Source organism: Bombina bombina, chromosome 5 (genome assembly GCF_027579735.1).
Source record: "Bombina bombina isolate aBomBom1 chromosome 5, aBomBom1.pri, whole genome shotgun sequence".
NCBI lineage: Eukaryota > Metazoa > Chordata > Amphibia > Anura > Bombinatoridae > Bombina > Bombina bombina.
Window position 1 is genome coordinate 99307000 of NC_069503.1, and position 22003 is coordinate 99329002.

The 22003-nt window shown below is 42.7% G+C and overlaps 1 protein-coding gene across 1 annotated transcript in view; it reads right to left on the reverse strand.

The window, feature by feature from the left end:
* Window positions 1–22003, reverse strand: part of LOC128659984 (zinc finger protein 585A-like) — a 523622-nt gene that overhangs the window by 104749 nt on the left and 396870 nt on the right. The gene's annotated exons all lie outside the window — the stretch shown is intronic.

Sequence of the window (22003 nt, forward strand, 5' to 3'; positions counted from 1 at the left end):
CCTGTAAAAAAAAACATACAATACCCCCCCCAACATTACAACCCACCACCCACATACCCCTAATCTAACCCAAACCCCCCTTAAATAAACCTAACACTAAGCCCCTGAAGATCATCCTACCTTGTCTTCACCATACCAGGTTCACCGATCCGTCCTGGCTCCAAAATCTTCATCCAACCCAAGCGGGGGCTGGCGATCCATCATCCGGCGGCTGAAGAGGTCCAGAAGAGGCTCCAAAGTCTTCATCCTATCCGGGAAGAAGAGTAGATCCGGACCGGCAACCATCATCTTCCAAGCGGCATCTTCTATCTTCATCCGATGAGGATCGGCTCCATCCTGAAGACCTCCACCGCGGACCCATCTTCATCCGGCGACGTCCAACTGAAGAATGACGGTTCCTTTAAGGGACGTCATCCAAGATGGCGTCCCTCGAATTCCGATTAGCTGATAGGATTCTATCAGCCAATCGGAATTAAGGTAGGAATATTCTGATTGGCTGATGGAATCAGCCAATCAGAATCAAGTTCAATAGCGGCGCTTTGCGGTCGGCAGATTAGGGGTTAATTATTGTAGGTAGCTGGCTGCGACGTTGTGGGGGGCAGGTTAGGGGTTAATAAATATAATATAGGGGTCGGCGGTGTTAGGGGCAGCAGATTAAGGGTACATAAGGATAACGTAGGTGGCGGTCGGCAGAGGTAGGGGTTAAAAAAATTAAATCGAGTGGCGGCGATGTGGGGGGGCCTCGGTTTAGGGGTACATAGGTAGTTTATGGGTGTTAGTGTACTTTAGAGCACAGTAGTTAAGAGCTTTATAAACCGGCGTTAGCCCAGAAAGCTCTTAACTACTGACTTTTTTCTGCGGCTGGAGTTTTGTCGTTAGAATTCTAACGCTCACTTCAGACACGACTCTAAATACCGGAGTTAGAAAAATCCCATTGAAAAGATAGGATATGCAAATGACGTAAGGGGATCTGCGGTATGGAAAAGTCGCGGCTGAAAAGTGAGCGTTAGACCCTTTTTTGAGTGACTCCAAATACCGGAGGTAGCCTAAAACCAGCTTTAGGAGCCTCTAACGCTGGTTTTCACGGCTACCGCCAAACTCTAAATCTAGGCCATAGTTTTTAGTGACAGACTATGTTGTGTATTTTTATATGTTTTAGAGAAAGCAGCCTAAGAGATGACTATTATTTTATATGTGTATCTATATGTGTATATACACCTGGGCGCAAGTCCTTATGTGTTTGACACTCTATTTCAGTTGCATTCTAGCGATAAATATAAGCAACGCATGCTACTGGGCTTATCTTTTGCTGTCAGGTTTCACTACTTCCTACTTAGGCCTGAACTACTGAACTACCTTTAGCTAAATTTATATATGCCATGTTCTCTTAGTGCTTTATTGTCTCTAACCTGAAAGAAAGCAACGCAGAATTAAGTTTTATATGTGCACATGTAATTATAACGACTCTGTTGCTTGATCCATACAGTACATATCCCCTCGCTCTCTCAGTGAGTTCCTCACATCTTTTTATTAGCCCCTAGATGTCTTGCAAAATAGCTTCTTCTGTTTAACTGGCTATTAATGCCTAACCTAGTATACCAACTAATTAATTAATACAGAACATGTCTAATGATTTCCCTCTCTCAATAATTTTCCCTACTGCCTGGTACACTTGGTACATCTGTTGAAACTATTAACATGCGGTCCAATTAGCTAGGGCATCTTAAGGGGAGTTATTTCAACTGTCAGCAACATACTAGTTCATAAATTGTTAACAGCAACTGGGTAACAAGTTCAAAACCTGTTCTATATTGTGTTCAATAGTTAGTGTTGTTTATATGGGTGTACGTGACCTTTCTTTGGCCTAAATGTTGTGTTTTATTTGTATTGTTTGTTACTGGCCATCATTTTCTGTGACTGAACAACGGTCATCCCTAATTTATCTATGCTTTTTGCTCACATTGCTGGTACATAATAGTTGTCTTGATTGAGCCTCTCTCCTTCCTTTCCCGCTGGTATTTATGCCTGCGGGTCATATCCCTTCTCATTTTTCCCACATCGCCTATAGGTGGCACTCCTCTAGGAGAGGGGCTCATCCAGAGGTTCCCCAGGCCCTCCAGACTCCAACTATTCTAACGTCCCCCCTCCACTTGATAATATATTGTATGTTTCTAGGCCCCCTCTATGGGAATACAAGGGTTTAGATGAGTCTGATTTTGTTTATATTGCGTAATAATACTCTAGTCCCACCTAAATCTGTTCCTGGTGAGGACATACTAACTGGCTCCACCCCACGCCTCCCCCCCCCCCCCACTCCTATTATATTTTGAGCGGCTCTTGCCCGCTGCATCCCTCTTCCCCATATAACTATAGAGTTGCCTCCTCCCTAGTCTTACCCTTATCTGAATAGCTACCCCACTTCTCTTTGTATATAGCTAGGAGAGGACCATTTTTGCTTATATTACATTTGTTATACTCTAACACAAAACTGAAGTCTCTTCATGTGATATGCACATTTTATGGAAATGTTTGAGATACTAGAATACATTGTCTCCTAGTTATGCTCTGTACACATTGTCTCGTGAATGTTTTGAGACACACCCTATACTCTGTATTGGTTTTTGACTTCAATAAAAAATAATTTAAGAAAAAATATATATAATTAAAATAAATCTAAATAAAAATTACTATCATTACCTAAATAATTCCTATTTAAAACGAAATACTTACCTATAAAATAAACCCTAAGCTAGCTACAATATAACTAATAGTTACATTGTATCTAGCTTAGGTTTTATGTTTATTTCACAGGCAAGTTTGTATTTATTTTAACTAGGTAGAATAGTTACTAAATAGTTATTAACTATTTACTAACTACCTAGCTAAAATAAATACAAATTTACCTGTAAAATAAAACCTAACCTGAGTCACACTAACACCGAACCTTACACTACAATTAAATCAATTACCTATATTAAATAAAATTACCTAAATTACAAAAAAAAAAACTAAATTACACAAAAAAAATTATTAGATATTTAAACTAATTACACCTAATCTAATAGCCCTATCAAAATAAAAAAAAGCCCCCCCCAAAATAAAAAAAAACCCTAGCCTAAACTAAACTACCAATAGCCCTTAAAAGGGCCTTTTGCGGGGCATTGACCCAAAGAAATCAGCTCTTTTACCTGTAAAAAAAAAATACAAACAACCCTCCAACAGTAAAACCCACCACCCACACAACCAACCCCCCAAATAAAATCCTAACTAAAAAAACCTAAGCTCCCCATTGCCCTGAAAAGGGGAATTTGGATGGGCATTGCCCTTAAAGGGGCATTTAGCTCTTTTGCAGCCCAAACCCTAATCTAAAAATAAAACCCACCCAATAATAAACCCTTAATAAAACCTAACACTAACCCCCAAAGATCCACTTACAGTTTTTGAAGACCGGACATCCATCCTCATCAAGCCAGGAGTCTTCATCCAAGTGTGCAGAAGTCCTCAATGAAGCCGGAAGAAGTCTTCATCCAGGCGGGGCAGAAGTCTTCATCCAGACGGCATCTTCTATATTCATCCTTCCAATGCCTAGCGGCTCCATCTTCAAGACATCCGGCACAGAGCATCCTCTTCATACATTCCCAGCCGTACACTGAAGGTTCCTTTAAATGCTATCATCCAAGATGATGTCCCTTGAATTCCGATTGGCTGATAGAATTCTACCAGCCAATCTGAATTAAAGGGTAGAAAATCCTATTGGCTAATGCAATCAGCCAATAGGATTGAGCTTTAATCCTATTGTCTGATACAAACAGCCAATAGAATTGATCTTACATTCTATTGGCTGATTGGAACAGCCAATCCTCTGAGGAGGCTTGTGCCCCACTGCCAAGCGGATCAAGCTCCTCAGCCAAAAGGACAAGGAAGTAGCAGAAGCCTTCTGACACATGCACTTCCCTGAATACACAACTAAAAGAGATTTTGATTGTCTGTAATCATGTGTAGCCTGAAGATAGAATTTCAGGGCACGAACAACATCCAGATTATGAAGCAACCTCTCCTTAGGAGAAGAGGGATTAGGACACAATGAAGGAACAACTATTTCCTGATTGATGTTACGATTAGACACCACCTTGGTTAAAAACCCCAAGCCCGTGTGAAGGACAATCTTATCCAGATGAAAAATCAAATAAGGAGGCTCATGTTGCAAGGCAGCCAGTTCAGATACCCTGCACGCTGATGCAATGGCCAACAGAAAAAGAACCTTCCAAGATAGAATCTGTATGTCAATAGAATGCATAGGCTCAAACGGAACCCTCTGCAGAACCTTGATAACCAAGTTTAAGCTCCAAGGGGAAGCGGAATGTCTAAAGACAGGCCTGATCCTAGACAGAGCCTGAACAAAAGATTGAATGTCAGGAAGCTCAGCAAGACTCCTATGCAACAAAACTGACAAGGCTGAAATCTGTCCCTTTAGGGAGCTAGTGGCTAGACCCCAATTGCAGAGGTCTGAGATGAAACCTGAGGAATGGAATAATTTCCATGCACTGAGCTACGAACGGTCTCCTTATAGACTGAAGGCCAAGACAGGAAGATGCCATCTTTGCAGGTCGTTTGTCTGTAAGAAAGCTCTTCATGGACACAGTGTCTATGATCATGCCCAAGAACTCCACCCTGGTGCTGGGAACCAGGGAACTTTTTTAGATGTTGATCTTCCAACCGTGAGATTGAAGGAGTTGTAGCAGATTCTTGGCATGAGCTTCTGCCAAATGAACTGATGGCACTTGAATCAGGATATCTTCCAAGTAAGGACCCACCACAATGCCCCTGGATCTGGCTACTGCTAGAAGGGCCCCCAAGACCTTTGTGAACACTCTTGGGGTCATCGTCAGACCGAAGGGAAGAGCCACAAACTGGAAATGCTGATCCAGAAAGGCTAATCTGAGGAAACTGTGATGGTCCTTGTGAATCAAAACATGAAGGTAGGCATCCTTCAGGTCTATAGTGGTCATTTGCTGTCCCTCCTGAACTAGGAGCAGGATGGATCTGACCATTTCCATTTGAACGATGGAACAGAAAGGAACTTGTTTAAACACTTGAGGTCCAGAATCGGGCGGAACATGCCCTCCTTCTTTGGAACCACGAACAAATTTGAGTAGTACCCTTGACCCCTTTCTGCACAGGGTACTGGTACAATAACACCTAGAGCGGAAAGATCCTGCACACAATCCAGAAAATAGGTTTGACAGGAGGAACCTGCCCCTGGGCTGAGAGGATTTGAACCCTATCCTGTACCCCTGGGCAATTACTTCCAAAACCCAAGGATCCTGGACGTCCTGCAACCAGGCCTCTAAGAATATAGACAATCTGCCCCCCATGTGGTCCGCGGACTTGTTCCAAGCTTTAGCAGGCTTCCAGGCACCCTTATGTTGATCCATTTTCGTGGTGGGTTGTTGGCGCTGCACCTTATTCCCACAAAAGGGACAAAACTTAGAACCCTTAGGTTTCATTTTCTTATCCTGAGAAAGGAAGGCACCCTTGCCTCCCGTGACTGTGGATAAGATAGAGTCCAAACCCGGACCAAACAGTATCTTGCCCTTAAAGGGTAAAGATAACAACCTCGTCTTAGAGATCATGTCTGCTGACCAGGATTTTAGCTAAAGAGCCCTGCGTGCTAGAACCGAGAAACCAGATATTTTCGTATTCAAGCAGATAATCTGCATGTTAGCATCACAAATGAAAGTATTGGCCACCTTTAGGCCCTAATCTTTTCCTGCACCTCTTCGAAGGACGGAATACCCTCAATCATATCAAACAAGGCATCAAACCAGTATGACGCAGCTCCGGCAACCACCGGAGGGCTGGAGGGCTCTTCTGGAAGTTTCAGTTATGGAACTTCTAAAGTAGCCAGCACTTGTTTGAGTAAGAAATGCAAGTTCTCCATCTTAAACCTAAAGACAGGTTGCTTCGCAGGCTGAGGTCTAGATGACATGGACTCCGACCCAGAAGGGGCCCCCTCCAAAGCGTCAGAGTTAGCTTTGTCATCGTACCACCCATCCAGGGGGTCCGACACAGACAAATCTTGGGCTGTGTCGCTATGACAAGGCCTACGCTTGCGCTTAGCAGAAAGTGGCAAAGCATTGATCACCTTGGCGACTGCCGTTTCCAGCTGTTCTGCGAAATCAGGCGGCCAAGCAATTTCCCCCAAAGGGGTGACAGTCAGACCCTGGGGCGCTGCATGTAGGATAGGGAACTCCATTAGGGAACACACCTCATGGGAAGGGAGATCCCTCAGAGGTGGACAACTCAGTGCTAGACATTCTCTTATGTTTAGAAGTCATAGCCTTTTCAAGGCATGTGGAACACAGTTGCGCAGGCTGGCCTACCAAAACCTCACAATAAACACAGTTAAAGAGGGAGTACCCTCTAATGTGTCAGAATCCTCCATAGCTTTTATTAATAAAAGATAAGACAGGCACCTTTATAACCGCCAATGGCCGGGGCACTCACCACCTCCTATGGCCCAGACACTAGAAACCGATTCATCTCTTCCATCACAGATCACACCGGAAGTGAAGAAGCCCCACCCGGTCGTAAGGCTGTATTACGCAGGAACGCCCCTGCCGAGGAAAAAGCATGCCAAAAAAGACATCGCAAAAAACTTCCGGAAGAGGACTGCCGCGTCCATACACATAAAGCAGCAAACCCACAATAAACTTATCATGTACATATCCCCCGTTCAATAACCCCCTTATAGGAATATTAACCCTTGATTCTATAAAGATAAAGGCGCCACACTGTGGCCCTGTCTTCTGTGTTACATTATATAAAAATGAAACGATCTTACCAGAATCTACGCCATGGAACAGGAACACGGCCCTTCAAGTGTGACAGGTGGTAGCAGTGCTCCTGACATGGACTTGAGAGAAGAAAGCAATCTGCGAAACTCATCAACGCTGATTGCTGTAGGAGCTGTTAATATGAGTCGGGATGGTGTCGCAAAGGGAAGCTCCCTCTGCATATTTGGACTCTAACGTTCACCCAGGCCATCAATCTGAGAAGCTTTGAAGGGTTACTTAAACTCCTGTCCCATAGCGAAGGGTAGAACCCCTCATACGAGACTTCCGATTTTCCGGCACCTCTCTGCTTCCTCCTGTGATGAAAGGCAAAGAATAACTGGGGTGTCTATGCCTCCTCCTGGTGGCCAGGTTCTTAATTCCCACTAGTAATGAATGAAGCCGTGGACTCTCCTTCCCTTTAAATGGAAATAGCAGTTTGCTCTTTAAAATTTATTTCCATTATCACATTTTTCAGTGTTTTTAAAATACAATATATGAGGCACCAGCTCCTACTTGTTATGTGCAAGAGTTTATATTTTATACAAATATGAGTCTGTTATTGGCTGATCACTCTCACATGATACAGGTGCAGAACAAAATGTCAAAAACAAATCTATTGCTGTTTAGAAATTCATAGTAAGTTCTATTGCATTGTATTGCTAGTATGCATCTGTTCCTTTTGTTATTCTATATTTTATAATCCTTTTAAATGGACTGAGATTGGTGAGAGATCATATCTCATTAAGTTATCAATCTATCGGCTAGATTTAGAGTTCTGCGGCCAAAGGGGTGCGTTAGCTACGCATGCTTTTTTTCTCCCGCACCTTTTAAATACCGCTGGTATTTAGAGTTCACAGAATGGCTGCGTTAGGCTCCAAAAAGGGAGCATATAGCATATTTACCGCCACTGCAACTCTAAATACCAGCGGTGCTTACGGACTCGGCCAGCTTCAAAAACGTGCTCGTGCACGATTCCCCCATAGAAAACAATGGGGCCGTTTGAGCTGAAAAAAAAATCTAACACCTGCAAAAAAGCAGCGTTCAGCTCTTAACGCAGCCCCATTGTTTTCTATGGGGAAACACTTCCTAAGTCTGCACCTAACACCCTAACATGTACCCCGAGTCTAAACACCCCTAACCTTACACTTATTAACCCCTAATCTGCCGCCCCCGCTATCGCTGACCCCTGCATATTATTATAAAACCCTAATCTGCCGCTCCGTACACCGCCGCCAGCTACGTTATCCCTATGTACCCCTAATCTGCTGCCCTTAATACCGCCGACACCTATATTATATTTATTAACCCCTAATCTGCCCCCCCCAACGTCGCCGCCACCTACCTACACTTATTAACCCCTAATCTGCCGAGCGGACCGCACCGTTACTATAATAAAGTTATTAACCCCTAATCCGCCTCACTCCCGCCTCAATAACCCTATAATAAATAGTATTAACCCCTAATCTGCTCTCCCTAACATCGCCGACACCTAACTTCAAGTATTAACCCCTAATCTGCCGACCGTAGCTCACCCCTACTCTACTACATTTTTTAACCCCTAAAGCTAAGTCTAACCCTAACACTAACACCCCCCTAAGTTAAATATAATTTTTATCTAACGAAATAAATTAACTCTTATTAAATAAATTATTCCTATTTAAATCTAAATACTTACCTGTAAAATAAACCCTAATATAGCTACAATATAAATTATAATTATATTGTAGCTATTTTAGGATTAATATTTATTTTACAGGCAACTTTGTAATTATTTTAACCAGGTACAATAGCTACAACCCCTAATCTGCTGCCCCTAACACCGCCAACCCCTATATTATATTTATTAACCCCTAATCTGCCCCCCACAACGTCGCCGCCAGCTACCTACAATAATTAACCCCTAATTTGCCGATCGGAGCTCACCGCTACTATAATAAATGTATTAACCCCTAAAGCTAAGTCTAACACTAACACCCCCCTAAGTTAAATATAATTTAAATCTAACAAAATAAATTAACTCTTATTAAATAAATGATTCCTATTTAAAGCTAAATACTTACATGTAAAATAAACCCTAATATAGCTACAATATAAATTATAATTATATTGTAGCTATTTTAGGATTAATATTTATTTTACAGGCAACTTTGTATTTATTTTAACCAGGTACAATAGCTATTAAATAGTTAATAACTATTTAATAGCTACATAGTTAAAATAATTACAAAATTACCTGTAAAATAAATCCTAACCTAAAGTTACAATTAAACCTAACACTACACTATCAATAAATAAATTAAATAAAATACCTACAATTATCTACAATTAAACCTAACACTACACTATCAATAAATTAATTAAATACAATACCTACAAATAAATACAATGAAATAAACTAACTAAAGTACAAAAAATAAAAAAGAACTAAGTTACAAAAAATAAAAAAATATTTACAAACATTATAAAAATATTACAACAATTTTAAACTAATTACACCTACTCTAAGCCCCCTAATAAAATAACAAAGCCCCCCAAAATAAAAAAATGCCCTAGCCTATTCTAAAATTAAAATAGAAAAACTCTTTTACCTTACCAGCCCTGAAAAGGGCCCTTTGCGGGGCATGCCCCAAAGAATTCAGCTCTTTTGCCTGTAAAAAAACATACAATACCCCCCCCCAACATTACAACCCACCACCCACATACCCCTAATCTAACCCAAACCCCCCTTAAATAAACCTAACACTAAGCCCCTGAAGATCTTCCTACCTTGTCTTCACCTCACCGGGTTCAGCGATCGGTCCAGAAGAGGGTCCGAAGAGGGTTCAATCAGCCAATCAGATTTTTCCTACCTTAATTCCGATTGGCTGATAGAATCCTATCAGCCAATCGGAATTCGAGGGACGCCATCTTGGATGACGTCATTTAAAGGAACCGTCATTCGGCCAGTAGGCGTAGGTTGAAGAGGATGGATCCGCGTCGGCTGGGAAGAAGATGGCTCCGTTCCGGAAGAAAGAAGATTGAAGATGCCGCTTGATAGAAGACTTCCTCCCAATGATGGACTTTCAACTTCAGTCCGATGATGGAGTTCTTCAGCCGCCGCTTGGATCAAGACTTCGGACCCTCTTCTGGACCGATCGCTGAACCCGGTGAGGTGAAGACAAGGTAAGGAGATCTTCAGGGGCTTAGTATTAGGTTTATTTAAGGGGGGTTTGGGTTAGATTAGGGGTATGTGGGTGGTGGGTTGTAATGTTGGGGGGGGGTATTGTATGTTTTTTTTTACAGGCAAAAGAGCTGAATTCTTTGGGGCATGCCCCGCAAAGGGCCCTTTTCAGGGCTGGTAAGGTAAAAGAGCTTTTCTATTTTAATTTTAGAATAGGGTAGGGCATTTTTTTATTTTGGGGGGCTTTGTTATTTTATTAGGGGGCTTAGAGTAGGTGTAATTAGTTTAAAATTGTTGTAATATTTTTCTAATGTTTATAGATATTTTTTTATTTTTTGTAACTTAGTTCTTTTTTATTTTTTGTACTTTAGTTAGTTTATTTCATTGCATTTATTTGTAGGTATTGTATTTAATTAATTTATTGATAGTGTAGTGTTAGGTTTAATTGTAACTTAGGTTAGGATTTATTTTACAGGTAATTTTGTAATTATTTTAACTAGGTAACTATTAAATAGTTATTAACTATTTAATAGCTATTCTACCTGGTTAAAATAATTACAAAGTTGCCTGTAAAATAAATATTAATCCTAAAATAGCTACAATATAATTATAATTTATATTGTAGCTATATTAGGGTTTATTTTACAGGTAAGTATTTAGATTTAAATAGGAATAATTTATTTAATAAGAGTTAATTTATTTAGTTAAATAAAAATTATATTTAACTTAGGGGGGTGTTAGTGTTAGACTTAGCTATAGGGGTTAAAAAATGTATTAGAGTAGCGGTGAGCTACGGTCGGCAGATTAGGGGTTAATACTTGAAGTTAGGTGTCGGCGATGTTAGGGAGAGCAGATTAGGGGTTAATACTATTTATTATAGGGTTATTGAGGCGGGAGTGAGGCGGATTAGGGGTTAATAACTTTATTATAGTAGCGGTGCGGTCCGCTCGGCAGATTAGGGGTTAATAAGTGTAGGTAGGTGGCGGCGACGTTGGGGGGGGGGCAGATTAGGGGTTAATAAATATAATATAGGTGTCGGCGGTATTAGGGGCAGCAGATTAGGGGTACATAGGGATAACGTAGCTGGCGGCGGTGTACGGAGCGGCAGTTTAGGGGTTAAAAAATTTAATAGAGTGGCGGCGATGTGGGGGGACCTCGGTTTAGGGGTACATAGGTATTTTATGGGTGTTAGTGTACTTTAGAGCACAGTAGTTAAGAGCTTTATAAACCGGCGTTAGCCCAGAAAGCTCTTAACTACTGACTTTTTTCTGCAGCTGGAGTTTTGTCGTTAGATTTGCAACAGAGTGGATGTTCCAGGGGGGGTAGACAAAATGAGAAGTGATATACAACAATTGGAGGATTGGACAAACGACTGGGATCTAAAGTTTAACACAGCAAAGTGTAAAATAATGCATTTAGGGAAGAAAAATCCAAATGTTAATTACAGACTCAATGACACTTTACTGACTGTTACAGACGAGGAACAGGACTTGGGAATTATTATTTCAGATGATTTAAAACTTAGTAAACAATGTAGTAAGGCAGCGAGTAAGGCTAGCAGAATGCTTGGATGTATTGGTAGAGGTATTTGCAGCAGAAATAGTAAGGTTCTTATGCCACTTTATAGATCATTAGTTAGGCCTCATCTTGAGTATTGTGTGCAGTTCTGGAGGCCATATCTTCAGAAGGATATTAACAAACTTGAATCTGTGCAAAGGAGGGCTACCAAAATGGTACATGGTCTAAAAAATAAAACTTACCAGGATAGGCTCAATGACCTAAATATGTATAGCTTAGAGGAGAGAAGGGAAAGAGGTGATATGATAGCAACTTTCAAGTACATTAAAGGGTTTAGTAAAACTGAGGCTGTGGGTATTTTACATAAAATGGAAAATTCAAGAACAAGGGGTCATGAGCTCAAGCTAAAGGGTAGTAGATTCAGGAGTAATTTGAGGAAGCACTTCTTTACAGAAAGAGTGATTGATTTATGGAATAAACTTCCTCAAGAGGTAGTAGCAACAAACACTGTGGGGGACTTTAAAAATGCATGGGACAAGCATAGGGCTATCCTACGAACTAGATAAGTTTATACTGTTAGGTAAGGTGGGGCAGACTTGCTGGGCCTATGGCTCTTATCTGCCGTCAATATCTATGTTTCTATGTTTCTAGATTTCTAACGCTCACTTCAGCCACGACTCTAAATACCGGCGTTAGAAAGATCCCATTGAAAGATAGGATATGCAATTGGCGTAGGGGGATCTGCGGTATGGAAAAGTCGCGGCTGCAAAGTGAGCATTAGACCCTTTCCTGACTGACTCTAAATACCAGAGGGCGGTAAAAACCAGCGTTAGGAGCCTCTAACGCTGGTTTTGACGGCTACCGCCCAACTCTAAATCTAGCCGAATGTAAACACATATGGGCATATGTATCAAGGTCTGGCGGACCTGATCCGACACTGCGGATCAGGTCCGCCAAACCTCGCCGAATACGGCGAGCAATACGCTTGCCGTATTCAGCATTGCACCAGTAGCTCACAAGAGCTGCTTGTGCAACGCCGCCCCCTGCAGACTCACCAGCAGGGGGGTGTCAATCAACCCGATCGTACTCGATCGGGTTGTATTGTAGCGATGTCTGTCTGCCTGCTCAGAGCAGGCGGACAGGTTATGGAGCAGCGGTCTTTGTGACCGCTGCTTCATAACTGCTGTTTCTGGTGAGCCTGCAGGCTCGCCAGAAACACGGGGCATCACATACATATGCCCCAAAGGCTTCCTTTTTCTTATCTCTGTCCTAGATAACAATTCAAATTTAACATTTTAGTTCCTGTCTCTCCCAACCCCCCCCCCCCCTTCCTTGCTTGCAGTCAGGGACGGACTGAGACCAATCAGGGCCCTGGGCAAAAACTAGGTAAGGGCCCCTACTGTCTCACACTGACCCAAAAGTATCTGAATTTATGCATTGAATATAGTAGTCTCCCTTCCCTACCCTGCCTACACCAGGCCCCTCAACCTTCAGGGCCTGGAACCCAATGTCAAGGGCCAGAGACAGGGCCCCCAACCTCCAGGGCCAGACCACACACTTCATGGCCCTCATAGCGACAGACCACAACAGGGCCCCCCAAGCAGCAAACCATACATCCAGGCACAAGGCCCCCACTCTGGGCCAGGTCCCCCACTAATCCCACACTTAACTGCTTAGTTAATGATAATGCACCAGGAGCCATGGAGATGCCATTTGTGGGCCCCTCTACATGCTGGGCCCTTGGTCCAGTCCTATGTGCCCAGCTGATCAGTACGCCCCTGCTTGCAGTGTGATTTAAGACAACTCACTAATGACCAAGAGAATTTAAAGGACTAGGGGTAGAGCAAATGACAAATACAAAATGTGGAGTCTTTTAAGCATTGTACAAATTGGTCACAAGCAGGGGTTCCTATGCGGTACAGAAAGACTACAGACACAGTGTGTAGCTTCATGCGGTCTGTAACAACAGACTATCACACGCATAGTATCTGTATATATTTGCTCCTGTTACCCTTAGTGATCTACAAGAGGTTTGGCTTTTGTTTTTAATAAACTGTATATTTGCTTTAAGCATTTGTTTGTGCCTGTATCCAGTCTGCCTGGGGTCTGCACAATAGAGCTCATTACCTTGAGCCGTTGAAGCTCTAACTAATGTGAGTATTCTGGGTCTGATTTCCATAAAGGGAGTGAAGATTACACACTATTATGCTATGAAGTGTTTCTTTCTCTTCCTTTTGAGGAACATCGTATGGACCATTTGTATTTGTGGTACTGTCTGTCTCCATTAAAGACTCTTTTCACTTTGGATATATTCCTGCATATTGGTCTGTATTATCACTATTTGTGTGTGGTTTTGGTACACATTGTGTGCTAGATTACACGTTAGATGCAAACGATTGCACGAGCGTTATTGTGATTGTTCTCACCCCCTTACCATTGTGCTTGTATTACAAATTGGGTGAAATCGCGATTGCGCTATTTATGCTTCAATCTGTACCGCAATCTCAAAGCTGTGATGTACTGTTTTCTAAACAAAAACATTGCAAAAAACACTTCAGAAATATGTTAAAAAGTACACTTACACTCATATTAACACTATTAAATAATTTTATTTAAAAAAAATATGGCACACAAAAGTTATAAGGGATCAAACATAGGATATCTCAGGTGTTAGATGAAAAAAGCCACAAAAGGACTTATGCACACATAGATATATATAGCAGTGCTTTAGAGCCCTTTGCCGTTAAGTAGATAAAAACATGATAAAACATATTTATGCAATATTCATATTTAATAAAGATTTTAACTATCACCTAGATTTAGAGTTCTGCGTTAGCCGTAAAAAGCAGCGTTAAGGGGTCCTAATGCTGTTTTTTAACGCCCGCTGGTATTTAGAGTAAGGCAGGAAAGGGTCTACCGCTCACTTTCTTTCCGTGACTCGAGGCTAACGCAGATCTCCTTACGTCAATTGCGTATCCTATCTTTTCAATGGGATTTGCCTAACGCTGGTATTACGAGTCTTGGAAGAAGTGAGCGGTAGAGCCTCTACCGCCAAGACTCCTACCGCCAAAAAAAGTCAGTAGTTAAGAGTTTTATGGGCTAACGCCGAAACATAAAGCTCTTAACTACAGTGCTATAAAGTACACTAACACCCATAAACTACCTATGAACCCCTAAACCGAGGTCCCCCCACATTGCAAACCCTATAATAAAAAATTTTAACCCCTAATCTGCCGCTCCGGACACCGCCGCCACCTACATTATACCTATGAACCCTTAATCTGCTGCCCCTAACATCGCCGACACCTACATTATATTTATTAACCCTTAATCTGCCGACTGGACATCGCCACCACTATAATAAATGTATTAACCCCTAAACCGCTGCACTCCCGCCTCGCAAACACTATAATAAATTTTATTAACCCCTAATCTGCCCTCCCTAACATCGCCAACACCTACCTACAATTATTAACCCCTAATCTCCCACCCCCAACATCGCCGCTACTATAATAAAGTTATTAACCCCTAAACCTAAGTCTAACCCTAACACCCCCTAAGTTAAATATAATTTAAATAAAACAAACTAAATTTACTATTATTAAATAAATTATTCCTATTTAAAACTAAATACTTACCTATAAAATAAACCCTAATATAGCTACAATATAACTAATAGTTACATTGTAGCTATTTTAGGATTTATATTTATTTTACAGGCAACTTTGTATTTATTTATTTATTTATTTATTTTTTTAAACTGACTTTATTGAAAAAAGGCATATTTAGTACAAAGTGGGAGACGCAGCTCCCTTTAGTGCAACAACATTGTCAGTTGAATTTTACATAATAACCAATACTTTAAAGAAGAAATAAAGCTCTATATACTCACAAGTTAAGTGAGGTATTACTATTATAGAGAGGTTGAAGAAGGAGGAAGGAAAAGTAACTTTGTATTTATTTTAACTAGGTACAATAGCTATTAAATAGTTAATAACTATTTAATAGCTACCTAGTTAAAATAATTACAAAATTACCTGTAAAATAAATCCTAACCTAAGTTACAAATACACCTAACACTACACTATCAATAAATTAATTAAATAAACTACAATTATCTAAACTAAAATACAATTAAATAAACTAAACTATAATACAAAAAAAACCCCACTAAATTACAGAAAAATTTTTTACAAGAAGTTTAAACTAATTACACCTAATCTAAACCCCCTAATAAAATAAAAATGCCCCCCAAAATAATAAAATGCCCTACCCTATCCTAAATTACAAAGTAATCAGCTCTTTTACCAGCCCTTAAAAGGGCTTTTTGCAGGGCATTGCCCCAAAGTAATCAGCTCTTTTACCTATAAAAAAAATACAATACCCCCCCAACATTACAAGCTGCCGCCCACACACCCCTACTCTAAAACCCACCCGATCCCCCCTTAAAAAAACCTAACACTACCCCCCTGAAGATCACCCTACCTTGAGTTATCTTCAGCCAGCCGGCCACCGATGGGACAGAAGAGGACATCCTGAGCGGCAGAAGTCTTGATCCGATCTGGGCAGAAGAGGTCCTCCAAGCGGCAGATGTCTTCCTCCAAGCAGCATCTTCTATCTTCAATCAACCAGAGCGGAGCGGAGCGGAGCCATCTTGAATCCATCCGACGCGGAGCCATCCTCTTCTTACGATGTCCTAAGGCCGAATGAAAGTTCCTTTAAATGACGTCATCCAAGATGGCGTCCCTCGAATTCCGATTGTCTGATAGGATTCTATCAGCCAATCAGAATTAAGATAGGAAAAATCCGATTGGTTGATTGCACCTTGATGCACCATCCACCTCCAGCTTAGCTTCGGGCACCTCTCAAGTTACACTTACCACTCGCCCGCCTGCCGCTACCACCACCAACACTAGCACCACAGCCGCTTCACTTGATCAGTCAGAGGAGTTATTTACACATCAGTTGGAAGAAATGGGTGATGCGCAACCATCATTGGCAGAGGATGTAGATAACAGTGATATGTCTCAGTCAGGCAGCATTACAGACATGGACGTACGGTGTGATGATGATGATGATGATGTTGTACATGCTGCTGCTTCCTTTGTTGAGTTGTCAGATACAAGTGAAGCGGTTGATGATGACGATGCGTCCGTGGATGTCACGTGGGCGCCCGCTAGAAGAGAAGAAGAAGAGGGGAAAGTTCAGATGGGGAGACAGAGAGGAGGAGGAGGAGACGAGTTGGAAGCAGGGGGAGGTCATCGCAAGGAGCTAGTGGCACAGTCAGACAGCATGCATTGGCACCCGGGGTCAGCCAGACAGCACGCCAATCAACGCATGCTGCTGCCACCACCAGAAAGCCGTCATCGCAGAGCTCAGCAGTGTGGCATTTTTTTTGTGTGTCTGCCTCTGACAACAGCGATGCCATTTGCAACCTGTGCCAAAAGAAACTGAGTCGTGGGAAGTCCAACACCCACCTAGGTACAACTGCTTTGCGAAGGCACATGATCGCACATCACAAACGCAGATGGGATGAACACATGAGTACAAGCAGCACACAAACTCAAAGCCGCCATCCTCCTCCTGGTCCAGCATCTTCAGCCTCATCAACTACTGCTGTCCTCCTTGCCCACTCTCAACCACCCGCCACTCCGTCTCTCTTCTTAGCCCACCTGCTTTTACCATACAAGCTGGTGGAGTCTGAGGCATTCAAAAAATTTGTAGCTATTGGGACACCGCAGTGGAAGGTACCCGGCCGAAATTTCTTTGCACAAAAGGCAATCCCCAACCTGTACTCGATTGTGTGAAAGGAAGTAATGGCAGGTCTGGCACACAGTGTTGGAGCAAGAATCCATCTGACCACTGATAGCTAGTCTGCAAAGCATGGTAAGGGCAAGTATATCACCTACACTGCGCATTGGGTAAATCTGCTGACGGCTGCCAAGCATGGAATACGTGGCTCTGCAAAGGAGTTGGTGACACCGCCACGAATTGCAGGCAGGCCTGCTGCCACCTCCTCTACTCCTCCTACTCCATCCTCTTCCATAACCTCCTCGGCTGAGTCCTCTTCTGCTGCTGCGTCTTGCTCCACATGAATGGCACCCCCCCAGCTCCCCAGGTACTATTCCACATCCCGGATATGGCAGTGTCACGCCGTCTTGGGGTTGACTTGCCTGAAAGCAGAGAGTCACACCGGACCAGCACTCCTGTCCACCCTGAACGCACAGGTGGATCAGTGGCTGACTCTGCACCAACTGGAGATCGGCAAAGTGGTTTCTGACAATGGAAGTAATTTGTTGGCGGCATTGAAATTGGGCAAGTTGACACATGTGCCGTGCATGGCACATGTGTGTAATCTGATTGTACAACGCTTTGTGCATAAGTACCCAGGCTTACAGGACGTCCTGAAGCAGGCCAGGAAGGTGTGTGGCCATTTCAGGCGTTCCTACAAGGCCATGGCGCACTTGTCAGATATCCAGCGGAGAAACAACATGCCAGTGAGGCGCTTGATTTGTGACAGCCCGACACGTTGGAATTCTACACTCCTAATGTTCGACCGCCTGCTCCAACAAGAAAAAGCCGTTAACGAGTATTTGTATGACCGGGGTGCAAGGACAGCTTCTGGGGAACTGGGAATTTTTTTGCCACATTACTGGACGCTCATGCGCAATGCCTGTAGGCTCATGCGTCCTTTTGAGGAGGTGACAAACTTAGTCACACCGAAGGCACCATCAGCAACATCATACCATTTGTTTTCTTCCTGGAGCGTGCCCTGCGAAGAGTGCTGGATCAGGCCGTAGATGAGCGTGAAGAAGAAGAGGAAGAGTTGTGGTCACCATCATCACCACCAGAAACAGCCTTATCAGCATCGCTTGCTGGACCAGTGGCAACACTGGAAGAGGATTGTGAGGAAGAGGAGTCAGTGGAGGAATGTGGCTTTGAGGAGGAGGAGGAAGACCAACCACAACAGGCATCCCAGGGTGCTTGTTGTCACCTATCTGGTACCCGTGGTGTTGTACATGGCTGGGGGGAAGAAGATACCTTTAGTGAGATCACTGAGGACGAGGAACGGGACATGATGAGTAGCTCGGCATCCAACCTTGTGCAAATGGGGTCTTTCATGCTGTTGTGCCTGTTGAGGGACCCTCGTATAAAAAAGCTGAAGGAGAACGACCTGTACTGGGTGTCCACACTACTAGACCCCCGGTATAAGCATAAAGTGCCTTAAATTTTACCAAATTACCACAAGTTGGAAAGGATGGAGCAGTTCAAAAATAAATTAAAAAGTATGCTTTACACAGCGTATAAGGGTGATGTCACAGCACAACGGGAATCTAACAGGGGAAGAGGTGAAAGTAATACTCCTCCCACGACCACGCCAGCAAGGACAGGACGCTTTCCAGACGTGTTGTTGATGGAGGACATGCAGAGCTTTTTAAGTCCTATGCATCGCCACAGCCCTTCAGGGTCCACCCTCAGAGAACGACTCAACCGACAGGTAGCAGACTACCTCGCCTTAACTGCAGATCTCGACACTCTGAGAAGCAATGAACCCCTTGACTACTGGGTGTGCAGGCTTGACCTGTGGCCTGAGCTATCCCAATTTGCGATAGAACTTCTGGCCTGCCCCGCTTCAAGTGTCCTGTCGGAAGGGACCTTCAGTGCAGCAGGAGGTTTTGTCACTGAGAAGAGAAGTCGCCTAGGTCAAAAAAGTCTAGATTACCTCACCTTTATTAAGATGAATGAGGGGTGGATCCCGAAGGGACTGACATTGGGTGATACATTCGAGTAAAAAAGGCCTGATGAGATGAGCTGCCTTGGGCTAAAAATGGTCCACACGCTGCTGTATTTTATCTCCGAATGCAGGATTACTTGCGTGACTTATCCGCCACCAACTAGGGTTCAAGCCGCAATGTTTTAGGGCACTTTCTGCCTGGGAAACAAACATCAATTTTTCTGGCCGCTGCTACAAAATGCAGAAGAACATTTGGCAGACGGACATTTGGCAGATAGACATTTGGCAGACGGACATTTGGCCGACAGACAGAAAGCTAAAGAATGTTCCGATTTTGGCCGAGGGCAGATACGTTCCAGAGTGCTCTCTCTGTTCTAATCAGAGCCTCAGGAGCCGCAACTGCCTCTGGGAACCTTACCATGGGTCTCAGACCACATGTCTTGTAATTCTCTGTCTGTGAAATTATCTATCTATCAAAATCTATCTATCGTATCTATCATCAAATGTATCTATTGCATCTATTGATCTATCTATCTAATCTATGTATCTATCTATCAAATCTATCTATCTCGTGGCCGGACCGACCAAGCATCTTTTTCCATCTCCCGGTTCCTAAAATCCATGCCATATACACATACCCTGATAGGGGGCGTAACAGGTATTAAACTGATAAAAATAGTACTACTTAACACACCACTCCTATCTGGTGGCACAGTAGATTGCACGCGGTGGTCTGACAAAATGCAGAAGGACATTTGGCAGACAGACATTTGGCAGACGGACATTTGGCCGACAGACAGAAAGCTAAAGAATGTTCCGATTTTGGCCGAGGGCAGATACGTTCCAGAGTGCTCTCTCTGTTCTAATCAGAGCCTCAGGAGCCGCAACTGCCTCTGGGAACCTTACCATGGGTCTCAGACCACATGTCTTGTAATTCTCTGTCTGTGAAATTATCTATCTATCAAATCTATCTATCTATCTATCTATCTATCTATCTATCTATCTATCTATCGTATCTATCATCAAATGTATCTATTGCATCTATTGATCTATCTATCTAATCTATGTATCTATCTATCTATCTATCTATCTATCTATCTATCAAATCTATCTATCTCGTGGCCGGACCGACCAAGCATCTTTTTCCATCTCCCGGTTCCTAAAATCCATGCCATATACACATACCCTGATAGGGGGCGTAACAGGTATTAAACTGATAAGAATAGTACTACTTAACACACCACTCCTATCTGGTGGCACAGTAGATTGCACGTGGTGGTCTGACAAAATGCAGAAGGACATTTGGCAGACGGACATTTGGCCGACAGACAGAAAGCTAAAGAATGTTCCAATTTCGGCCGAGGGCATATACGTTCCAGAGTGCTCTGTTCTAATCAGAGCCTCGGGTGCCGCAACTGCCTCTGGGAACCTTACCATGGGTCCCAGTTCGCACGTCTTGTAATTCTCTGTCTGGGAAATTATCTATCTATCAAATCTATCTATTTATATATCAAATCTATCTATCTATCGTATCTATCAAATGTATCTATTGCATCTATTGATCTATCTATCTAATCTATGTATCTATCTATCTATCAAATCTATCTATCTCGTGGCCGGACCAACCAAGCATCTTTTTCCATCTCCCGGTTCCTAAAATCCATGCCATATACACGGCCCCTGATAGGGGATGTAATAGGTATTAAACTGATAAGAATAGTACTACTTAACAGACCACTCATATCTGGTGGCACAGTAGATTGCACGCGGTGCTCTGACAAAATGCAGGACATTTGACAGATGGACATTTGGCAGATGGACATTTGGCAGACGGACATTTGGCTGACAGGCAGAAAGCTAAAGAATGTTCCGATTTCGGCCGAGGGCAGATACGTTCCAGAGTGCTCTGTTCTAATCAGAGCCTCGGGTGCCGCAACTGCCTCTGGGAACCTTACCATGGGTCACAGACCGCACGTCTTGTAATTCTCTGTCTGTGAAATTATCTATATATCAAATCTACCTATTTATCTATAAAATCTATCTATCGTATCTATCAAATGTATCTATTGCATCTATTGATCTATCTATCTAATCTATGTATCTATCTATCTATCAAATCTATCTATCTCGTGGCAATGGGGAGTTTGTGGTTGTGCAAATGGACTGTTTGCGGTTGTTTGCAGTGCGTTAAACGGGGAGTTTGGTCTGTCACTGTGAAGCGGGCGTAACCCTTACACTACCTGATCGATACAACATCATACCTGATGTTTTAAAGCACGTTATTCCAAACAATTTAGGAATGTTAGGTGATTTATGCCCTTTATGGATTAAAACCAGACTCTGCATCAACTATGTAATTTTCTGTGGGAGTTTTGCCATGGATCCCCCTCCGGCATGCCACAGTCCAGGTGTTAGTACCCTTGAAACAACTTTTCCATCACTATTGTGGCCAGAAAGAGTCCCTGTGGGTTTTAAAATTTGCCTGCCTATTGAAGTCAATGGCGGTTCGCCCAGTTCGCCCGTTCGCAAACTTTCGTGGAAGTTCGCGTTCGCGGTCCGCGAACAGAAAATTTTAAGTTTGCGACATCACTACTTATTACTTCATAACTCCTTTTCAGAGAACCTTAGTGGAGATTTTTTTTTTTTAAAGAATATGGAACAATTATTGCACCGGTTATATGAGAAAACAAAAGGCTATGCAGGGAAAAATTTAGCTAATAGTGGAAGATATAACTTGATTCATGACGCTAAAAA